The sequence below is a fragment of the Sphaeramia orbicularis genome, chromosome 2 (assembly GCF_902148855.1).
Source record: "Sphaeramia orbicularis chromosome 2, fSphaOr1.1, whole genome shotgun sequence".
Lineage (NCBI taxonomy): Eukaryota > Metazoa > Chordata > Actinopteri > Kurtiformes > Apogonidae > Sphaeramia > Sphaeramia orbicularis.
Window position 1 is genome coordinate 9,470,457 of NC_043958.1, and position 21,458 is coordinate 9,491,914.

General features: G+C 35.9%; 1 protein-coding gene across 2 annotated transcripts in view; it reads left to right on the plus strand.

Moving 5' to 3' along the window:
- LOC115433144 (interleukin-1 receptor accessory protein-like 1) overlaps positions 1–21,458 on the plus strand; it is a 610,367-nt gene that overhangs the window by 368,846 nt on the left and 220,063 nt on the right. The gene's annotated exons all lie outside the window — the stretch shown is intronic.

Genomic DNA, 21,458 nt, shown 5'->3' on the forward strand with positions numbered 1-21,458 from the left:
AATGTTTTGTGTATTTGTCATTGTAATGTAAGTTGTAATGCACACGTGTAAATGAAAAACTGATCATCTGAGGCATAATATTGTTAAAATTGCAGTTGTTTTTCTTAAGACATTTCCAGTTGTTCATGTTATTCAGATTTTTGTAGATGCTAACATTGTCATGATTTAATTTTACTTTTTCCACTGTTTTTATTTTACTGGTCCGGTCCACTTGAGAGCACATCGGGCTGAATGTGGCCCCTGAACTAACATGAGTTTGACACCCCTGTCCTACAGGAAAGCAGGTTATATTATTTTGTATCTCATGGAATTGAAACATTGGAGAAAATTGACGCTGTGGCGACTTTTCCAGTGAAGCAGGAGGCAATTATTTTATTCTTGACACTTCTGACTCAGGAATGTTGAAGCCATGTTTGAGCCATGCTTAGAAAATAAAGAACTAAAACAGAACCAACACTTTCTGTGATGTAGTGTATGCTTAGCTTCCTTCTGTATGTTTGTTTATTATAGGATTTAATTAGACATTTTTCATTTAGTAGTGTCCTAGTTAGAACAGGGTGTGGGAGAAGAATCTAGTTTTTTTTGTTTTTCATATTTTCTCAATTTTTTTTTGCAAATTCCCCACATAAAATACCATAAAAACCCTACATATTCCATCACATAATCAAGGATTTTTGCCTGCATTTTTCTGGAGGAACAGTCCAATAACACACTGAGGTTGAAATGTTGGATTTCAGAGTATTTCTGTGGAGGGTTAAGGTTTGACTAGGTGGAGTTTGATCAGTGTGGTGTGTTGTGCCGGGTCACAGTGTCATTCTGAACTTGCGAGAGACTGTCGATGGCTTCCCTGTGTGTCCGTGTTGGTCCTCAGCCAGGGGGCGATAGCGAAGGTCAGATGTGTGTGTTTGTGATAAGAAAGGTGGAAGTGGAGTGAGAAAACAACACGGGGAGCAGCGAAAGAGACTGTGGGAGATGTTATCTGCTCAACTATCACTACATTACGGTGGCCCGGAGGGTCAAAACACAACAGCGCTGGAGAGAGAAGCACAATGTGTCAGGAAACACAGCAACACAGTAACTCTGAACAAAACATCAAAGAAAAAACTCATTCACAAATGACACATCTGAATTGAAACAACACAAGACACATTTATCAACTTTTCTACATTTTATATACATTGAATTTTCTAAAACACATTTCATAAGACACTTTTTTTCAGAAAACTTTCCAGAAAATATTGCAAAACATGATGATATTTCACAAAAAACACATCATTTCACAAGTCAGCGCAACACATTTAACAACTTTCAAAATGTAAATAAAACATGGCATTTCACTAAAGTGACATTTCACTTAAGGGCACTTAAGTGTGTATTTTTATATATTTTTAAATGTTTATACTGCTTATATCTTTGACTTTTTTCAATTTTTCATTGATTTTGCTGCTTATATTTGTTTTCCATTTAGTTCCTAATTTGTTCCTTATTTGTTAATTTTTTACTCATTTTTACTCATACATTTTTTATTTTTATATTTTTATTCATTTTGTTAATTATTTTGTTCTTTTCATTCATTGTGGTATTTATTTCTGTTTATTTTTGTTCATTTCCTTGCCTTTTTTGGTCAGTTTTTATTCATTTTGTTTCTTATTTTGTTCATTTTTAATTAATTTGGTCCTAATTTGCTCATTTTACTCATTTTCCTGATTATATTTGTAATTTTTCTCCATTATGTTAATTATTTTGTTTTTGTTCATTTTATTGCCTTTTTTCATCAGTTTTTGTTCATTTTATCTCATTTTGTTAATTTTTCATTGATTTTGCTCCTCATGTTTGTGCATTTTTGTCCATTGTGTTCCTTGTTTTGTTAATTTATTGCTTCTTGCATTTTTATTCCTTTGACATCTATCTATCTATCTATCTATCTATCTATCTATCTATCTATCTATCTATCTATCTATCTATCTATCTATCTATCTATCTATCTATCTATCTATCTATCTATCGCAAATTTGTCAAATTAATACACATAAGTACACATTAATACACAGAACACATTTAACAGTTTATTCAAACAACATTCACACAACACAATAGCTCTTCAGAAAATTATGCAGAACATGTTTCTGAAAACACAATTTTGCATAATTAATAACACTTCAGAAAACACAAGATATGACACCATCACTTGAAAAATGTTTCGTGATTTTTTTTTTTTTTTTTTTTTGTGGGGTTTTTTGGTCCTGTATGATCAGAATAGACCAGATCACTTCTCTTGCATCATTGGGCAGGATTGTATTTAACTGTGATACTGGTGTGTATTAAGAACATCCCATAATCAACACATGAACAGAGGAATGAGCTGATTTTTGCACAGAATGATGTCATCCATGGAGCCTCCTCACAGTCTCAGCTCGGCCAAGAACTCCTCTTTTTCTCTCTTTTTTTTTTTTCTTATGTAACACCCATTTGAGAGCCTTTTATTATTAAAGACGATCATACCCTTGTTTATCGACAAGAATATAAGCCCACTGGTTTAATCATTTTTTCAGAGGTGCGTTGGAGATGGCTTTGATGAATAATGCACAAGCGCTATAGTCGATGCACATTCCACAGGATGTTTGAGCTGTGCGCCCAGCGCCAAAAACATTGGCGAAAATCATTTCAGGCACGAGCAATCAAACCTCGCGGTGGTTAAAGTCAAACGCCAATATTTAATCAACGCTGTTTGTTTCAGTGGAATGTTGTCCTGTTTGGGTGTATTTATTCAGAGTGGCCTGTAGAGAAGCAATGACTATAGCACTAACTGTATTATATCACACGAGGACAGATGATTAGAGCAATAACACTTGTGCAACTTGTAACTGTTGTATAACAATGTGAAGCCTGAAGTGTAGTATGGATTTATACAACACCCACCAAGGGTTGGGTCATAATTTATTTAGTTAAAGAGCGAGGCTTTGAAAGGTGTCATAACTCAAGCGCTTTCTCTTTAGGCCGCGTGGTCTTCCTTCATTAATTACAACCAGCCAATTAGCTGTCACAGACCCACTGTGGATCAGGGGTCACTGTGGGTGGAACTTCAGCAGCTCTAATGTCCCCTTACAGCACAGGTATTAAACATACAGGGTGGGGAAGCAAAATTTACAATGAACATTTAGTTGTTTTTTCTCAGCAGGCACTACCTCAATTGTTTTGAAACCAAACATATATTGATGTCATAATCATACCTAACACTATTATCCATACCTTTTCAGAAACTTTTGCCCATATGAGTAATCAGGAAAGCAAACGTCAAAGAGTGTGTGATTTGCTGAATGCACTCGTCACACCAAAGGAGATTTCAAAAATAGTTGGAGTGTCCATAAAGACTGTTTATAATGGAAAGAAGAGAATGACTATGAGCAAAACTATTACGGGAAAGTCTGGAAGATACTATTAAAGAAGAATGGGAGAAGTTGTCACCCGAATATTTGAGGAACACTTGCACAAGTTTCAGGAAGCGTGTGAAGGCAGTTATTGAGAAAGAAGGAGGACACATACAGGGGTTGGACAAAATAATGGAAACACCTTAAAAAATCAACAAAATATAATTTAATATGGTGTAGGTCCGCCTTTTGCGGCAATTACAGCCTCAATTCTCCGAGGTATTGATTCATACAACTTGTGAATTGTTTCCAAAGGAATTTTAAGCCATTCTTCAGTTAGAATACCCTCCAACTCTTTTAGAGACGATGGCGGTGGAAATCGACGTCTTACTTGAATCTCTAAAACTGACCATAAATGCTCAATAATGTTGAGGTCTGGGGACTGTGCCAACCATACAAGATGCTCAACTTCCTCATGCCATTCTTTAACAATTCTAGCTGTATGGATTGGGGCATTATCATCTTGAGGTGAAGGTGTTTCCATTATTTTGTCCAACCCCTGTAGAATAAAAACATTTTCTATTATGTAAATTTTCTTGTGGCAAATAAATTCTCATGACTTTCAATAAAGTAATTGGTCATACACTGTCTTTCAATCCCTGCCTCAAAATATTGTAAATTTTGCTTCCTCACCCTGTATATGTGAATATTTATGTTCAATGTGACTGCCTAACCCTGCTGTTTTTCTTCTCCTTTTTGTAATTTTTCTGAAAGCACAATGAAAATTATTTGAAATTCAATTTACTGATCATGAAAATGTTCATAAAAACTCAGATTAAAGTTGAGGGTTATTATGTCAAAAACAGAGAAACTGGGGGAAAAAAGTGACTTTTTCTGTAAAATCTATCATTAACTGAACATAAACCCAGTGTCTCCATCCACTGTCATTGATCAAACTCCACAGGTTTTTACTGGTGAATCAATGTTATAGATGACTGTGTTTCCATGGTAACTACAGAGCCTCTGAACTGATCCAAATGGGTCATATCTGATGACCATGAAAAGATGACAAACTGTATTTTACACCAATTATTTACATGTATTGGTAGGATTAGTGGATCAACAGGTATTAAACAGTTTACGTCAGTAGATGATTGCCGTTGGTGGTGGATGTTTGGGTCTTTAAGGCTTAAGAACGAAAAATCAGAGCCACTTTTGTAGCATGAAAAGATGGTTTTGGTCAACAGTGGGTGTTTGGGTGTTTATGGATTAAAGTTTATATTTCAGTTACTCTTAAAATACGCAGAATTAGTGATTATCGGCCACTTTTAAGTCAGGTCAAGTCAGTTTATTTACATAGCACATCTAAAAACAACATAAGTTGACCTAAGGTAGTAATAACATTTAGAAATCAGGGTAGAACATGGGCTACCACATAAGAAAGGCAAAGAATATAACACAAGTAAAAAAAAAAAAAAAAAAAAAAAAAAAAAAGAAAAAAACCACCCAAGTTCATGACATGAAGTGCGTAGGTTATGAGAATTGAAGACATTTTTTTTTTCACATAATGCTGGAGTACTGTAACATACTGTCCTCTAAACTGTGCTTGTGTGGAGTGTGTACCCTATAACACATATAAGGGAGCATTACCACAAAGGTTGCCATGGCAACATCTAAGCCAGGCCTAATAGTTATCATTAGCACGGCTATTCTTGATTCTGCTGCTTGAAACAACTGGTTTCATAAAGATGCGGGTTAGTTGTAGCAGCATAATTCCACATGTGCTGTAAAGCTGTATGTAATATTAAATAATGCTGTATTTCTGTTTTTATGGCTTTAATAAATAACTATTAAAATTAGCAATTAAACCCTATACAATTTACTGAGACTGATGCTACATTTACTTAATAAAATAGACAAAATGCAGTTACAAAAACAAACATTAATAGGGATTAGGACTCTCCGATCTGATCATATGACAGTTTTTTTTTTTTTTTTAGGTAAAATTACAACTAGGTGTAACTTTTGATGTAGTTTCCCTTGGATTGTGGTTTATGATGGATGTTTGTTGTTGTCTTTATATTATTATTTGTTCATAATAATATAAAGCCAGAAACCAAATTATTTAATAATAAGTATCAGTCATATTATAGCAGTGGTTCTCAATCTTTTTCTGTTGGGCCCCCCTTTGGAGCATGAAAAATCTCCAAGCCCCCCTCAACCCCAACAACATTGTACCTGTGGTGCAATTATAACTTTTATTGAAAGAAACATCAGTATCGTTAGAATACTTTTTGCTTTTCCTTGAATAATTTGTTGTGCAAATTAAAAATAGCTTCAATTTTTGATTGAACAATATAAGTGACCTCAACAAAACTGCTCCCTGAGACATTATTTTTCCAATTAAAAATAGGAAATGTGTAATTATCTTACAGCTATGACAATAAGGTACATTTTTTTGTAGAACAACAAACAAATTTTGGTAACAAAGATGAACATTTTAACAGTATCAGCGGCTGCAATGAGCCTGTTTCTGTTGCACATCTCAGAACATTAAAGTGCAATCTGTACAAACTGTGCAAAACCAGAAACATTGCACATTTTTCTTTTCCAGTCCAATCCTTGTCCGTTGTCCAAACCTAAACTCTTGGTCTAGTCTAGTAACAGATCACTATGGCAGTAGATTTGTTTGTTGTATGTCCCTAAAATGAGTCCAGGGTGCTCCAACGCTAAAACATTAGTTCCACCTGATACATGTTCTAACCTGAAGAAAAAAAACAAAACACCTAGGAATGATCCCATGCCCCACCTGGAAAGCCTTCGCACCCCCCCGGGGGGGCCCGCCCCACAGTTTGAGAAACACTGTATTATAGTATATAGTATGGATATGCTTAGACTAGGAAGGTTATTATTGTTATTAATTATATAAGTAGAAGAGGTGGGAGTTTATAAGTTACACATCTTCTCACTCCTTTTTGAATATGTATTATACAGGGTGGGGAAGCAAAATTTACAATGAACATTTAGTTGTTTTTTCTCAGCAGGCACTACGTCAGTTGTTTTGAAACCAAACATATATTGATGTCATAATCATACCTAACACTATTATCCATACCTTGTCAGAAACTTTTGCCCATATGAGTAATCAGGAAAGCAAACGTCAAAGAGTGTGTGATTTGCTGAATGCACTCGTCACACCAAAGGAGATTTCAAAAATAGTTGGAGTGTCCATAAAGACTGTTTATAATGTAAAGAAGAGAATGACTATGAGCAAAACTATTAGGAGAAAGTCTGGAAGATACTATTAAAGAAGAATGGGAGAAGTTGTCACCCGAATATTTGAGGAACACTTGCGCAAGTTTCAGGAAGCGTGTGAAGGCAGTTATTGAGAAAGAAGGAGGACACATAGAATAAAAACATTTTCTATTATGTACATTTTCTTGTGGCAAATAAATTCTCATGACTTTCAATAAACTAATTGGTCATACACTGTCTTTCAATCCCTGCCTCAAAATATTGTAAATTTTGCTTCCCCACCCTGTATGTCTTATAAATAAGTGTTTAGTTTATTTATTTGGTTCTGTTTTGACATTCATATTCAAAATAAATACATCAATCAATCAACCAGTGCCTTGGGGAGTGGGAGTAGGGTGGTGGAGGAGCAGCATAAGTAACACACCCCTTGCAAGGGGGGGGGGGGGGGGTGCAATGGACAATACCACTGGGAAATTAGCCATTGACAAAACATGCTGCTTGATATTGATACTTATTATTGTATTGATATTATTATATTGATATTATACAGACTCGCACCCCCCCTATTTTGGTATCAACCTCCCCACCCCCACCCCCGCTCAGCTTTCTCATTCTAAACGACCAATAGTATCCCAACGCCCCCTGGGGGGCAATACCACCCCCACTGAGAAACACTGGTATAAATGTGCTTAAACCAGTAAATATGTCTAACAACACTTTATCATTTACCTTGAAAACATCAGCAAACCAGCACTTTTGCAGTTTGTTTTCCAATTAATCTTTTTTAAAATTTGTAACATTTAGCACATTCAATCTCTGAGGCAGATGATTAAAAAAAAAAAAAAATGTAGACCAGTGATATTCACAGAATAAACTCCGAGTCCTAATGATCCTGTTGCATGTTTTAACAAGCCAGTTTACAACATCATCACTTTGATTGGGCAGTGGAGGAAAGAACAAATTAAAGCTGTTGACCAGTTGTGTATTGGATATTTGGGGTATGGCTTATTATACTTCACAGCGGTCATAACACAGACAGTTGGGTTATAAAGTGAGCTTGGCCAAGCATATCTGGAATCACTGCTTGAACGTACAATTACATAGATAACCTCACCCAAGTACCATTTCTCTCAACACTTCTTATTAGAGGCATCCTCCATCTGCTATATTGTGTGTGTAATGTGAACCTGCAGCCACGCAGGGTAAATAAACAGGACTCCTCACTCCAGATGAGATCTGCAAGATGGGTGACCTGCCAACCCAAAACAAAGATATTATAATTCGTCCTTTGGAAACGTGCTGCGACTCCGCCTGTGTTTAAGCCTTTTTGTTGGAGCCAGATGAAGCAACATGTAAAATCTTAATTAAAAGATTGTATCGGATGTGAGTTTGCTTATGGAAAATAGGGAAATAATGGACTTAAAAGACAAGTTTTTACAGACGGAGGAGGGAAATAATTCAGTGGAATGAGAGGGAGCTTATTTGCCACAGGGAGAGAATTGGCATTTTTAATATTACAGCACTGAAATCTCAATATAGACCCAGTAAGGCTGTGTCATTGGCGTTAGATCTTTCATTTACTATAGTTTTTTTTTCTGGTGTTTGTGTCTTTTCAGGCCTCGTTATGGAAAAACAAAGTGTAATTAACGCAATCATGATTTATTACCACACACAGGCTTGGCTTACACATCTGCCTAATTGCAACTTTCTTTATTTCAACTGTTCGTGTAAGCAGAACTTGTCACATTAGCTGCGTTTTCTTTTCTTTTCTTTTTTTTTCCCCTTTAGTTTATTTCGGCTCTGTCTGTTTTTTTTTTCCTGTTTTGTTCCTTTAACTTCTCAGAAATATTTTTAAAGCAGCTTCATGCTAGGCAGCCCTTTGCTCAAACACTCCCACACGTTACCCTTCAACTGCAGGAAAGTCCTCATATAGAACCCAAGACGGCCATGTTGGATGATGATGGTGATGATGATGATGATGATGATGATGATGGGCAAAGCGGGAAGTGTAGCGCTGCCAGAGGCAACCTGCCAGCCTGATTCCCACTGCGATATATACATAGTAATACCTCTATCGATCGCTCTGAATATATTTATTGAGAGGAACCGGAAAGCAGACTGGGGGGAAAAAAGGGGGGATTTATGACGGCCAGTGCTCAAGATTAATTCACTTTTTAATTACAGGGAAGTACATAGGTATTGCCTGTCGACTGGTTAGATTTAAAGCTAAGACAAACAGCTAGCGATGCTTGCTGAGAACGCAGTATATGGAAGAAAGTGTATGAATCAATAGTACATTTTTCCTCTGCTTACCACATAGAAATCGCCGGCGTCTGTATTCGGTTCTGAAGTATATTCACGCTCAATAAAAAATCAGACAGATCTGCTTCCTGCAACCTGCCCCTTACCTACATTTGATCTTTTTTCTTGTCAGAGGTAACAATTTTGTGAATCCGTTGCATTATTATTCTTAGCTGCAGGGGTTTGGGGGTGGGGTTTAATAGACATGACTAATGGGATAAGAGCCTGAAATACATCAATATTTAAGATCAATTTACTGAAGGAGGTCCACCAAATTACAAATAATATTTCCATTCATCAGCTGAATCCAATATATTACATGACTTTGTTCCGTCATATTATGATCATACTAATGTATGATTTTCATTCTCATGTTATGAAGTTTAGAGACTTGGTTTATTATAGAACAATGCAAATCATATGTAAAGCCTGGGGCGCCAATAAGAGGGGGTAAACATGACAAATTCATGGGGTCCAGTGTTTGTGGGGGGGGGGCATAGAGCAGTGGAGGGGGTCCAGTGGATACAGGGTAGAAGCTGTGAAAATTTTATGTAAGGTCCGTTATATAAGAGATGTATAGAAGCTGTGAGCTGGATGTTGAAAGAATGTTAAGTTTCAGTTTCGTTTTCAGGCTAGTGTAAGTGACATTATGTATGGACTGTACCCCACCCACCCCACCCCCACCCGTGCTCCGACAGATCGGCAAGAGACTGAATGTTATTACCTTCTGATCGCTTTGCTTTGTGTGTTGGTTTGTTAGCAGGATAACTCAAAAAGTTATGGATGGATTTTTATGAAATTTTCAGGAAATGTTGATACTGGCACAAGGAAGAAATGATTAAATTTTGGTGGTGATCGGTGGTGATGAAAAGCTAAAAAAAAAAAAAAAGATGTATTTATTTTAAAAAGGTTCAACCGTTGAGTAGTGCTAATTTAAAACTGAAGAAGTGTACTTACTTTATGTTCCACAACGCATTATATGGATCTATATTTGAGAGTTATGGATGTAATTGGAAGGAAAAAAATATATTCACTACAAACAAAAAGTTAAGGAAATTTTCAATTTTTGGGCTATTTTTTTCAGTTGGGATTCTTGCACAGTGCTGTGTGTGAATTGAATTGAAACACATTTTTTAATGACCAGACATAGTTTTATTTACAAATGGCAAAAATGACAAAAAAATGACAATAAAAAGAAATATTGTTAACTATTTGTTGGTAGTGTATGCATATATATATATGTGTGTATATATATATATATATATATATATATATATATATTTTTTTTTTTTTTTTTTTTTTTTTTTTTCTGTTCTGTTGTGTTGTAACACAAGCACTATTGAAGATGTACCAAGAAAAATATTACTGAAAACGGATTATTAATGCCTTACACTACTGCATTACAGCTGAAAGTAATCTGTTACTGTAATGGATTACTTTTGTAACACATTACTCCCAACACTGCATGTGAGCAAGTGAACTTTATTTAATCATAGTGAATCATCGGTCTATTCTGTTGGTAAACTGAGAATTACTGAAACATTTTGTGCAGTTTGCTGTTTTATTATCACGTGTCAGGACATAATGGATTGTTGAGACATTTCTCCAAAAACACACTCAGACTTATCCACCACTAACCAGACACTGCTAACATTAGATGTTATAAAAACTGTTTCTGCGTGTAAATAAAACCTGAAAGTGAGACTTAGAAATATTCAGAGTTTTCTCAAGTTTGTATTTACACAAAGAGATTAAGGGTGTTTGCTCTTTTGGTGCAATATTTTTGGCCAAAGTGTGTTTTGTACTTGCAACGACCAGAAAAGCAAACAGGTCACGGCTGCAGCCTGAGGCGGAGATGACCCTCTGTCTGCCCTAGGATGTGTGTCGGCCTGGGTTAGACATCTCACCAAGTTAGAGTGCACGCCATCCACAGATAGTTCACTGTAACATCCACTGGTGCTTCCACAGTGTGTGTTTATAACAGATGACTGTAGCTTAATTAACACTGTCAGGATTATGATGGAGGTTCGTTTAGAGATGGAACAACAGGCTGATATACACATGGTTAAATGGCCAGTTTAGTTTTAGTTTTTCACTTTTTACCCCTCGTCCAACTTCAGGTAACTGTAATCCAATCCAACTTTCTTTGTAAAGTATTTTAAAACAACTGCAGTAGACCAAAGTGCTGTACAGAAAAATAAACTAAAATAACTGAGTAAAATACAAGAATAGATTAAAAGACATAGAACTGTAAAGAAAAAATAAATAAATAAAAATACAGGAGAATAGATAAAACCTAAATAAAAGAATAAAGTACAAGAATAGATTAAAAACATATAAAGTTGTACAATTAAAAACAACAACAAATAAGAACAATAAACCAATACCAAATAAAAACAATACAGACAGACGTTTTGTCGTCCGTCTGTCCGTCAATTCAACAATGTAATCGCGTTATCTGAAGAATGCTTTCAGATATCTACACACTGTAGATACATCTTGGCATGGAGCACAAACTTATTGAAAATAGGTGACCTTGACCTACTTTTTCAAGGTCAAATGGCGACACGTCTTTTCTACGACATAATTGCATTATGAAAAGAATATGATCATTGCAATTTCAGCACCAAATGTACACAGACAATCTAATGGAAACAAGTGGTGCCAGGCACAACAAGCCCCGCCCCTGGCATGTATTGTAGCTTATTTTGACATCGATCCAGCTGATGTCATCATGTCTGTGTGTGCTGATGTCAACATATCAATTGCCTCTATATATGTGCCAAGTTTGAAGTAAATGAAAATAAAATTGATGTTTGAATAGACATTTGAAATTTCATCCATTGTAAGTAAATGGGAATAAAAAAATAAAAAAAATCATAAAAAAAATGTTAAATTAGACCTACTGTTCCCAAAATGTAATCAGATCTATTGTGGGTCACTAGTTTTGCTGCTAGAATGTTAACAAAGAAACAAACTGACCCAAAAACAATAAATAATTATAGGGCAGTAACTTTCAGCAGTCTTACACTCTATTTGGCTGAGGGGTATTAAAAGTGTGCACCCCGTTATGTTCATTTTGGTACCATAGTAAGTCATCTTTAGGAAGATTCAAAACATTTTTAAGACCTGAGTAATCAGTCACAAGACACTGATTCTGCTTTTTAATTCTGTTTTTAATCATGTGCTGTGTTTGTCAGCATCAATAATTTTCTCTTCACCCTTTGTAGGACACTCATAGAAATACTGTGAAAAAAACAAAAACAAAATGTCAGTCTCAGTGTGTTACTGGAGGATATAACAAGACTTCAGGACTTTTGTGAAATTTAATTTTTTTTTATTGTTATGTTGAAAATCAAGGTCAGTGAAGTTACCATATTTGGTTTCTTACCCGGAAGTGGCAAAAAAAAAAATCCAAGAAGTAAACACATGTATTGTGAAAAGAACATGTAATTTAGAACTTTAGAACATTAGACCAACATAAGTGCTGATCCAGACCCCTGTCCACATCCACATGATCCCTTTGAACATCCTTCCTTACATTAGTACCATTACTTCATGGTACCTAACAAAGCAGGTACACTGACTGTTCATGCACAGGTGGACCTTCCAGACCCTGTAGATCACATTGGACCTGAGATTGTTGACTCACTGTCCTCACTGGAACTGATGCTGTCACTGTCTTGTAACGTATGCGGAAATGACCAAAAATAGTCACTTGCCCAATTAAGGGTTAAAGGGAAACTGTGTAGTGAAACTCATGGGCTTCGTCTGAAGGACGTAGATCACCCACAGCTTGTACGTTTCACACTCGGCGTGTAAAGTTCAGTCTCACATGTACATTATTATCCGTGTTGACCAGCTAACATCAACAAAAGGACGACATCAAACCACATGTCATGTAAACGTCGATGATTTATGACCCCCGCACTGACCTTTAGCTAAACCAGGCTGTCTTGTTTAACTAGTGACACTTAATAGGTGATAACTCTACTGTATGTTGACACTGGCATCTGTTGCTATGCAACAAGTTCCAATCTGTCAATGGGTTATAGGATCAAAACATAAATCAATTCTATTCAATATGACATCAAATTAAATTAAGCTTTTTTTCCCAATAATGTTAAAAAATTGAAAACTATGATCTCAGCATGAAGAACCCCATCAACCCCCCACCCCCCCACTCCCAGTTCTTTCTGAAAATCTCTTTGACCCTGTATTGACTTTTATCCATGTAGTATAACCTTCACACTTGGAGAAAAAAAACATTTACAATATAATCATGTAAAATGAGTCAGATTTAATCGTTCTATTGTTTAAATGACCACAGCACTATTTAATCCTGTATCTGTATTCATCTGAAAACCTCTGGGGCTGAGTAGAATAAAAACTTTTCCATTTCAGATATTAAAACAGAAGGAAAAAAAGAGAGAAAAAAAAAGCAAGTGTGTATAAAGTTATTTATGACTCGGTTCATTAAGTATTCTGAAAGTGAGAATGTTTGGTTCTTCTTGTGAGACATTATGCAAACTACTGCTTTAGCTTGTTACAGGAATATCTTAAGAGAAAATTAATTATATTTTCTTCAAATTACTTTACTTTTCTGAGCAGAAGCAGGCTTGATCAGATTATGTTGCACATTAGAACAGAAATAAGACTCATTTCCCAGGAACAAAGCTTTCTACTTTGGTGACGTTCCTGTAGTTTTTTTCAGTGACACCAGTTAACCTGATATGGAAGTGTTCCCTGTGGAGACCCAGTGGGGTCACACAGTACCAGATGATTCTACATGAACATCTGCAGCCTCTTCTGTCCACCTCCAACACGAAGCATCTGCATCTGCACTAATGACACAATCTGCCTCCAACTGGAACACATGCACCACCTGAAACAACATCTGAAACAGCATCTGAAACAGCATCTGAAACAGCTTCAGCTTCTTCTTCGTCCTCTTCTTCCGTCTCCATCTTCTCCTCCTCCTCCATCATCATCTTCTTCTTCTCCTCGTCCTGCTCCTCCTTCCTTTTCCATCTTCTCCTCCTTCTTCTCCTACTTCTTCTTCCTTTTCCATCTTCTTCTCCATCTTCTCCTCCTCCTCTTTCTTCTTTATTTATCCAGTTTTTTCTTCTTCTATTTCCATCTTTTCCTTCTCTTCCTTCTTCTCCTCATCCTCTTCCTCCTCCTTCTTCTTCCTTTTCCATCTTCTCCTTCTCCTCCTTCTTCTTGCTCTCCTCCTCCTTCTCTTTCTTCTTCTTTTCCTCCTCCTCCTCTTTCTTCTCTTCCTCCTATTCTTCCTCCTCCTTCCTTTTCCATCTTCTTCTCCATCTTTTCCTCCTCCTTCTTCTTGTTCTTCTTTCTCTTCTATCTTCTCCTCCTCATCCTCCTCTTTCTTCTTCTCTATCTCCTCCTCCTCCTTCCTTTTCCATCTCCTCCTCCTCCTTGGTCTTGTTCTTCTTCCTCTTCTGTCGTCTCCTCCTCATCCTCCTCTTTCTTCCTCTCCTCCATCTCCTCCTCCTCTTCTCTCTATTCACTCCTTCTCATAAACCACCCCAAGCTTCCTCTCATCTCCACTTCTTCCTCTTTCCTCTGATTCATCCTCATCTCGTCCCCTCGGGGATATTTTAGGCCAGGCGGTTTGAAACGTATCACCCAGCCTCTCTTCCCTCCTCCCCCATCTTGTAGCCTCCTTATCGTCAAGCGAATAACACATTTCTGAAGCCCCCGCTGAGGAAACAGGTGAGTAATGAGTACAAGCCTCCCTAATTAACACGCGTCTCTTTCTTGGCCACGCTCGAGTAGCTGCACATGATCCGCGTGTGGACAGCTTTAATGCAACACAAATGTTTACCAAGGCTAAAGGTTGGAGAGGGGGAAAAAGTCTGGCGAAGATTAAAAAGTATTTTGTGCATTTTCTTTTATTTTTCAGTGACGCACATCTCATTACAGCAAAATCTCAGCGCCATATATGACCATTAGGAGTAATTACGTGAAGTGTCTTTCTTTTTCACTGCAGACTGAAGCAGTTTTCCCCAGTGCCTGCAGTTATGTGATTTATGTGATTTCCCTTGAATGTATTGTCCTATCCTTTGAGCCCTCTCATATTCAATTGTTTTGATGGATCTTCTAAAACAACACCTTTTTCAATAAGGAAATATACCCTTATTATGTTCTGTTCCTGCAGGGTTTCTATATTGGTATTTTTCAACAAGTATCCTCAGAGACTGTTGCAGTGTCATTTCTTTTTTTTTTTTTTTTTTTTCAATAGTATATTTTTCAGCGCTTTCAAAAAAAAAAAAAAAAAAAGAAAGAAAAAAGATCACCATTTCAGCACCGGGACTCTCCCAGTGCTTCTAACTCATTTTTAACAAGCAGCATCCTCTTTCAGATAAAAGATTTATCTTTTGTAGCTCAAAAAATATCCATCATAACAAGCCGCTGCTAGTCAACAAAGCGCACACACTTGCAGTTACGTTTCCAGTGTATATTTGAAATGGCAAGAATTTTGATGCATGCAGTGTGTTTGCCGGTGCCAGATGGCTCTCAGCAGTGACGGTTCAGACAGAGCTGTACGTATAGTAGTATCTGTCACTACCGTGTGTGCATGCAGGCAGTCAGCAGCAATTTAATGGGTGAGATGTATGTCAGTGTGAAAAATCTCACCCTATTAAGTAGAGGAAGTGAAACGAGACTGAATCTGCAAATGCAAACATCCATGGTTTTGGGTATAAACCAAACCATGAATTTGGAGAGTCATTACACCACTTTTATATCATATATATTCAGTTTTGTGATGAATGCTACATGCTAAAACCAGAAGTAACTTCAAAATGACAAAGCTGTGCAGGTCATTTGTATGCAGAGTAATAATAAGATAGAAATCTAGTGTTGAAAATGTCATTCAGGTGTCAGGTTATGTTGAATTCAGGTGTAACGGGGGTGTGGGATACAAAACAATAATGACAAATATCATAGTTTTATATTGTGGTAAATATCATTACATTGCATTGGTTTGTTTATTTTAAAGGGTTATATTTGGTTCCAAAATGCCTCAGAGATGGTGTTACTCAATTTCTCTTACATTGATTTTGTTTAATTTTTTAATCCATGACTGTGATTTTAAATGTTCTACCACAACTAACCATTAGGAAAAAAAAAAAAAAAGAAAAAAGGGGGGGGTGTCTCCCATTAACCCATAAAGACCCAGTGCTACTTTTGTGGTACTTCCCAAATGAGTTTTTCTCTGTATTAAAATTTTCTTAAGTGATTTATCACCATTTATTATAATACTTTCCACTGTATTTTTCATTTTTTCAGTGAAAATCATGCATTTTTCTATCTTTAATTCACTGATTGTGTAGATGTGTGTAAAAGCTCAAATTAAAGTTGACGGTTATTATATCAGAAACAGAGAAAACTGAGGAAAAAGTGACTTTTTCAACAAAATCTATCATTAACTGAACATAAACTAAGTGTCTTAATCCACTATCACTGATCCAACTCCATGGGTTTTACTAGTGAATGAATGTTGTAGAAGATGACAGTGTTTCCATGGTAACTACAGAGCCTCTGAACATCCAAATGGGTCATATCTGATGAACATGAAAAGATAAAAAACTGCATTTTAAACCAATTATTTATATGGAATCATAGGATTAGTGGATCAACCGGTGTTAAAGGAAATAGTATAGTAGGAAATCTTGATGTATATATCTCAAATCAGCACAAACAGGACATCTTACAGCTGCATCTATGATGCGTCCCAATATTTTTGTCCATATAGTTTATAAACATATTTATTTATCACAATATAAAACTATATTATGACATTTGTCATTATTGTTTTGTATCCCAGACCCTTGTTAGAAAAGAAACACCTGAATTCAACATGTCCTCATACTTTTGTCCACATACTGTATCTTATATCGGAAACACAGAGGCTCATAATAATTGACATAAAGGACAATAATAAAATAATAGACAAAAATAATATTGTAAATAACAAATAGGACTATGCGCTGAATGAGCCATTCGATAGATGATATTTAACATTCTGAGAAGTTTGCACCAGCTCAACTATAGGAGCTGGTGTGTTGTTGGTCACTGTTTGTATTGTCTTAAAATATAAATGAGGATAGTGATTTATTTATAGTTATGTCTCTAGTATTGGTGAAATGATAAAACAAAACACCACAACAAGAGGGTCCAGACCTTCTCTCGTCTATTCTCAGAGTAGTTGTGTTGTTAGTGTCACCTCTAATAAGCGGAAAAACCACACAGCTGGTTGGGGTGGGATTTCCGAAGGTCTACCAGCTGATGATACCATGGTGATTCTTTATGGTTGATGAACTAAAGCCAATATACACAGAGAAAAAGTGCACGACGTAGCACTACGCTGTTATTTTACAAGCCAATTGGGGCCAATGCATCATATGGTTTTGGTAAAACGACGACGGGGAAGCTCATACCTCCAGTCCTTGTAGTTTTCCAAAAAGGTTTCATGTCAGTACTGTAGTCTGAATTGTGCTTAAGACGCAGACGTATAAAAAAACATCTACAGTGTTCTGACACCAACCAATGTAAATAACAGGCAGGTTGTGGCAGTTTTCTTCCACCTGTATCCTGTATTACTTGTACTAATGTTCACCTGAACCGAACTGTTGGCAATCTTAGAATTCGCAAATGTTGCCATGCACTGGGGCACCGTAAGTGGGGGGGGTGGCAAATTCATGGGGCCCAGCATTTGTGTGAACAGTACGTACAGGTTAGAAGCTGTGAAAATGTTGTGTAACATCTGCTGTATAATAGAGGAATAGAATTGAATTGAAAAATCTTCAATGTCTCTAAAGGGCAATTTGATTTGCAACAGAAGTGTACATATCTCATTGTACATGTGTACAGTGCACATTTTGTTTGTGACGCTTCTTTGAGTGTCCAAAAAAAGCGCTATATAAATGTGATATATTATTATATTTATCTCACATGTCACCAAAACAGTCAGTGTGACATAATACAATAAATACAGTAAACCTGTAAAAAAAAAAAAAAAAAAAAAAACATCCTCCCTGATTATCGGTAACTTAATTCATGAATCAAACAATACAGACTTCTTCATTTAGCATTCAACCCACAACTGCTACATAATACAGTAATTGAATTATGCACAACAGTATTATCATGGCAGTACATTCATACAGACATCAACAGTTCTAATATCAAACCCAAGACCAGGCTCAGGTATTACTGAGACCTGCACAGGGACAGAACAGCAGCAGATAAGAACAGTTCAGCCCAGAAACACTGACAACAATAAAGCCCAAATGAATATGAATAGTTTTAGTGTAGTGCAGACGGGTGTCACCGTACCCAGTGTTTTCAGGCTCTAAAAGGCAGCTGAGCGTTGGACCAAAGCCACGTATTGTTGCTGACCGTGTTCGTGGCCTCGGTCATTTCTTCCAAATGGATACCTCAAGCGGTGAAACATGCCCTGTCACAAAGCACTCATCATCTCGGGGTGGCTCCGAGAACATGACAGTGGATTGACTTCACCGCGGTAACCTCCATAATCTCCAGGTCTAAAGGCAGCGCAGTGTTTTGGCAGGAGGTGGACTGTGGACCATGGACGGCAGATGAATGTGATAACATTTTGTCCTGGAGCTATTTGTGACATAAAAGAGACACATACTCATCCTTCATTAACAATTACTTTCAATTTAATTTATCACTTGTAATGCCATAAAATGTTAATAAAACAATAAGACCCGAGAGGCGGCAGTGTGCAGTGACTGTAGAAGAGCGAAGGGCTGTCGTTAGGGACTTGGCTGTGACAACCTTCCCTCACTTATTGCTTTTATAAAACAGTTACCGCATATACCTGGCAAAGTTTCATTAAATAACACATAAAATAAAAAAAAAATAATAATAATGAGGAATATTGTTTTTAACGCCAAACAACTGTGTTCTTCAGGGATGTTGAGCAGTGGAAGGCTTCGGTAAAGATTAGCATCATTATTAGCATTTATCCAGATATCACCCAATGCTACGTTCATGTTGTGTTCAAGGTCCCGTTTCTGGCTCTGGAAAGATGTGATTTAATTGCAAAGTTGCAGAAGTACAGACACTGATCCAGTATCTTCTCTCTTTGCAGTATGATGACATTTACTGGCATGGTTTGTCATAGTATCACAGTTTTTGTGCAGTTCTATGTATGAAATCAGTCTGTTTTCCAGCCTCACTTCCTCAATTACTCTCTCATTAATGTCTGTTCTCTGTCTGTTTTATCCTCCTCTTTTAGCCTGTCCATCTTTTTGTACCACTCCAAATACAAATAAGTTTAACTGTACTATAAACTATATTGTACAATAGGTTGTGCAATATAGTTTATTGTTTCCAGTGTGCAGTGTTTTTGTTTGTTGTAGTTGTCAATTATTTTTCATATTGCTGATTACACTGGGTTACAAAAAAATGTTTTTGCAAGATGTCTAGGTTTTTTCAACTGAATTAGGACCATTTTGCACCGTTAAATCCAAAAATGACATCTGTTTTTCTCAATCAAGTCAGGTTTTTTTGCTAATTTGATTTTGAAAAATTAGATCTTCTCACAAAATTGATTACATTTAATTACATTAATACCAAAATAAGATTGGTAAGCACACTTTATGAAACTTGTGACTTGATTCCTGTTAGGTACAATGGTGTATTCACTGCAGATGTAGCAGAATACGTCAGGCTTATTTTTGCAAGATCTTCTTGTCGAAGCCATTTCATTCACCTGTAATATTAAAAAAATCCTTAATCATAAATTGGCAAAAGTAAAATCTTCAGAACTCGTTTATTGCAAGAAATATGAAGGAATTTTGTATCATATGATGTGAAAATGCCCATAAATGTAAGCAAAAATGTTAAAAAGCCAATATGTAGCATAGTTCAGAACGTTGACCTGATTGAGCAAAATTAATGTGATTTTTGGATTCAGCACACCAAAATTATCCAAAATCAGCTCAAAAAACTTAAACAATAAATTTGTTGTTGACCAGTGTTATTCTTATTCTTATTATTCCTACAAACATATATTACTTATTACCTATATATCATTGTTACAACTTATATTTCTGTTATTTCTTTATCACTTTATCCCTTTTATCCTGTAAGTTAAACATGCATATCATAACACAACGTAATAGTTATTATTTATTATTATTTATTAGTAGTAGTAGTACTACTTTTTTTATTGTAACATTTTTTAAACTCTTTTTTTAATTGAAATTAGAACAATAACAATACAAAAAAAGTCATACACAGTATCCAATATATGTGATGTCAGAACAAGAACACTACACCTGCATTCACATGTACACACACACACATAAAAAAATAACAAAAAAAACCCAAAACATTTATTTAACCATGAAAAAAGATCGTTGACATGCATAAAACACAATAAAAGTCAGTCTTAAAATCATACGTAAAACACTAAACTAAGAACATACATGTAAAACACCACCATTATTTGTAAAAGGTACTAAAAGTAAAAGAACAGTGTTCCTTAAAAGCATCTCAAAGCAAAACCCAATTCAGTCAAATAGAAAAACATGTATTTATTTATCCTTTTCCCATTCTTTTAAAACAACTTTGAACTTCATCATTATTACGCTGTTATTTTGCTTAGGTTTGTTTTTACTCGTACTTTCCTCTGTGCAACTGCTTGTTTTTCACCGCTGTTTTTTTATACTTTTTGTATTATTACTACTTTCTTATAATACTTTTTACATTGTACATTCAGTTTTGAGCTGCAAATCTAATGTAAAATCAAAATAAACAACCAAATTTGATTTTTTTTTTTTTTTGTGTGTCTGGTAACAGTTACAGGTTCAATCACGACTATCTTTTTTTTTAAATATATGCTGCTTCATATACCATTTGAACAATTTATCTGTTACATTCGTTATGAAATCAGTCGGGCATTTGCTTCTATTCTTATCCCATCTTGCGTTTTACAGACTGTATCAGCTCAACTCACCTTGACGTTTCCATTACATCAGACCAGGGACGGCCACGTACTATTTTTAGAATAACCTTTGCAGCCATTCCATGTGAGTTAAAATGATATTAAACATGACATAAAATCATGCAGAACACACACGGGTCAATCCAGAATCATCATGGTTGTGTTAGTACGTATGTGGTGTCACGTGTGGATGTGGAACAAGAGCATAGGATAGGGGGGTCAAACATGCACGAGATGAATTTATCAAATGCAAAACCTACACTGAACATATTAACAGTCAAGGGTGTTTTAGTTCAGGTGCCATATGGTCTCAAATGGGTCAGACTAGCAAAATATTAGCATAGTAACCACCTTTTTGTTGTTGTTTATTGTGAAAAAAGTAAAATTATATGATCTAAAAGTATACATTTACAAACTATCTTTAACAAAAAAAATTAGAATAAATGAAAATCCATGTACAACCTGAAATTTAAGTTTTTAAAAAAAGTGGAATTTCAACAATATCCTGCCTGTTATTAAATGTTCAGTGT